We start from the raw sequence: 3939 nt of genomic DNA, 5'->3' as shown, positions 1-3939 counted from the left end.
TGCATCTGGTAACTATAGAAGAGGTCCTTCTAGAACACCGTCTCGGTCATCATCAAGAACGTCATTTAGATCGGCCTCAAGACTACGTGAAAGTTCAGCAAGAAGATTTGACAGATCGTCTTTGAACTTTAAATCACAATCAGAAATGAAAGTTGATGAAAGACTAAGAAATCTTGAACAAGGCAATGAGAAACTTATGAAGGAAATGAAAGAGTTAAAAGAGATAATAAAGAAGGCAAATACAGTTAGATTTGTAGCTGAGGAAAGCAAGGATATAGTAATTGATCACACTATGGAGGTTCATTTCACGAAAGAAGTTGATGAAGTGGAAGCAATGATTGTGGATACCGGGTGCCCAAAAACTCTCGTTGGAAGGAAATGGCTAGACAGGTATCTCGATATTAACGATATAAGAAAGGAGGATTTGGCAAATAAATCTTGTTCTCAGGATTTTAGATTTGGTGATGAACCTGTTTTTCACAGTGCAGAAATAATCAGTCTTCCAGTTGTATGGAAAGAAAAAGATTCTGAAGATGGTTTTGTAAAGATGATAGGTGAAACATATGTGATTGACGCCAAACTATTCCTTTCTTGTTCGGCAAAAATAAATTGAAGGAATGGAACGTAGATATCATGCATGATAATATCATGGTTATTAATTTACAGAAGTCATAAAGATTTCAGTTGCATGATACTGATGGAGGACATCAAGCTTTGCCACTATACAAGTGTGGCACATGGACTACAAATGAGACAGTTTTCTTTATGAAAAAGAAAAAAGATGTACAAAGTTATAAACAAGTTAAAAGAATTCACGAGGTAACTAACCACATAGGAGAAGAACAGCTTATTTGGGCGTATAGAAATGCTAATCTGTTAAATGATGAAATTAGGAAAACAATTAAAAAGGTAGTTATTAATTGTAGAGTTTGTCAGAAATTCAAAAGATCTTTGGGAAGGCCAAAAGTAGCAATTCCAAAGGTAACTGATTTTAACCAGATTGTAGCTATCGATTTGAAGCAGAATGGAAATAAGTACATACTTTGGATGGTTTGCTCATTCACAAGATTTATTTCAGGTGTAGTACTTTCAAATAAGCGAATGGAAACTGTAGTCGATGCTTTGAATAATGGTTGGAACTGGCGGTTTAGTTTTCCTTCAATTGGTTTTTGGGCTGACCATGGAAATGAATTTCAGAATGAGGAGTTAAATGAATATGCAAGTAAGTTTGGCTTTACAGTAAAGTTTGGTCCACCATACTCTCCTTGGAGTAATGGCTTAAATGAAAGAAATCATCATTCTGCTGATGTTACTGTGAACAAGATGCTAGAGACAGACAAAAAGATTGATTTGAAAATGGCAGTAAATATGGCAGCATGGACACATAACACTAATGTAAATATATTTAGATATGAACCCATCAGACTGGTTACAGGGAAATCAATTACTTTTCCAGGAATCTCAACAGGTAATTTAGCTACAGAGACTTTATTTGACAGTGAAGCGATTTCAAAAATCATGGAAAGGCACCATGAGATAACCAAGAAATTTAGGGAAGAAGAATTTGAAAATAAGTTGATCAAAGCTTCGGAAGTGAGAAAGGGTAGTTTTAATGACATTAAATATGAAGAGGGTGATCTTGTATTTTATCAAGAGAAGAATAATAAAAGCTGGTGCAGCCCAGTAAAGGTATTTTGTCATAGGAACAGAGATGTTTTCATATGGACAAACGGTGATTTAAAAAGGGTGGCAGATTGTAAAGTTCAGCCATATAGAGTTTATGCCCGTGAAGACAGTGATAAAGGACTGATTAACGAAGTAAGTAACAGTACTGAGGAGAAACTTGATAAAGAGAAAGATGGAGTAAGAAATGAATGCAGAAGAAAAACGAGATCTCAATCTAGAAAGGTTGAGTCTATTGAAAAGGGAGATGAAGAGGAAAGAAACCAGAATGAAGTGAGTAGTTTTATGAAAGAGAGAGAGGAAAAGAGCACAGGTAATCATGAAAGCATTGATTATGTTGAGCAAAAGGGTGATTCTATTGGTGCCTATTGGCTGAAGTCTAAGAAGGCCGAATGTTTTCACCTTGATAATACCGTATTTGTAGTGGAACTCCCAATTAAATATCATAAGATGCCGGAAGTGATTGAAGCTAAAGAAAAAGAATATAAAAATCTCCAAGATTATGATTCTTTTGAGGAAGTCAAAGATTATGGACAACAAAGAATCGGCAGTAGATGGGTAATTACTAAAAAGGAAAAACATGATGATCAAAAGACTGATTATAAAGCCAGGTTGGTTGCAAGAGGCTTCCAGGAAGAGTGCAAACCTCAAGCGGATTCTCCTACTGCTATGAGGGAAAGTGTAAAAATATTTCTAGCTGTAGCAGCAAATGAGAAGTTCAATGTGCAATCAGTTGACATTAGGGCTGCTTTCTTGCAGTCTAAAACTTTAGATCGAGATGTCTTTATTGAACCTCCTAAAGATTTGAAGAAAGAAGATGTAATTTGGAAATTGAAGAAACCTTTGTATGGTCTTGATGATGCCAGCAGAAAATTTTGGCTAAGAATAAGAGATATATTTAAGCAGGAAGGTTTGAGGAATGTAAGTGGTGATGAAGCATTTTATTATCAACATAATGGAAGCGATCTTATAGGGATGGTAATTACTAACGTGGATGATTTCAGCATAGCAGGAGCAAAGGAGTTTGTTATTCAACTCACAGAAAAAGTGCAAAGTGTTTTGACAGTTTCGAAGGTCGAAAAGGATAAATTTAGATTCACTGGTATAGATATACAAAAGACCAGAGATGGAATTGTAATCTCGATGGAAGATTATGCAAATAGTATTGAAGAGATACAAGAAATTCGTAAAGCTAAGCCTGATGATCCATTGACAAAGCAGGAAAATAAAGTTTATAGAAAATATTCAGGAAAGATAAGTTGGTTAGCCGCAAATACTAGACCAGATTTATCAATAACTGCTTTATCAATGTCAATGAAGAATAATGAAGCAAAGATAAGAGATCTTAAAAGGGTAAATCAGGTCGTTAAGAGAATCCATAGCAAACCAAATAAAGTTGTGTTGTCCAGAGTTGGCAATAAAATGGATCTTGTTATTTTTGGTCTAGGGGACGCTTCTTATAGGACTGATGATAAAAGTATAGGAGGAAATCTTATTTCATTAGGATCAAAGAATATGTATGATGCTGTGCCTATCTTTTGGAAATCAAAAACAATACGAAAGGTTTGTCATTCTGCAAAGGCAGCGGAAACAAGGAATATGTCTAAATTAGTTGATGATTCGGTATTCTTTGCTGCACAGCTTGGGCAATTACTCTTTGGAAAAGCTATTAAAGATTCAGTGAATCTTCCTGTCAGATTGTTTACTGATTCGAGGCCTTTGCTGGAATCAATTGGTAGTACAAAGCAGGTGGAGGAGCGATTGCTTCGTAATACAATAACAGATTTGAAAGAAAAGTTGGAAGATAATTCTGTTGAATCTTATAGCTGGCTTGAGACAAGAGAGATGATCGCAGATATTTTGACAAAGGAAGGTAAATATAACCCAGAAGTGCATAATATCTTTATTGAGAACAAATTTTGTCATGCTAGAAATGAGAAGAATCTGGTGTCATATGTCAGTGGTGAAATTCGCATGAGAAACTTTATTTGATTTGTTATCAGTTGTTCAAAATTTCGTGAGGTTAAAATGTAAATAGTTAATTTGAAACCTGCATGGTTCAAGCCTTTAATGAGTACGCCATGTATGAGTCCAAGAATTTTATGTTGAAGAAATTCTATTTGTTAATTAAGAATTTTGTTTACTTTTGTTTAGTGTAATCTATATTTGTTCCATTTCATATATGTTTTTTAGTGACTTTCATTTTTCGGGGGAAGTCACTGTATGTCACGATTTTGAAAAGTCAATTTTTTTTTA

This window comes from Palaemon carinicauda, chromosome 3 (assembly GCF_036898095.1).
Source record: "Palaemon carinicauda isolate YSFRI2023 chromosome 3, ASM3689809v2, whole genome shotgun sequence".
Classification (NCBI taxonomy): domain Eukaryota; kingdom Metazoa; phylum Arthropoda; class Malacostraca; order Decapoda; family Palaemonidae; genus Palaemon; species Palaemon carinicauda.
The sequence above is the reverse complement of the archived record's forward strand: the minus strand, read 5'-3'. Positions refer to the sequence as shown.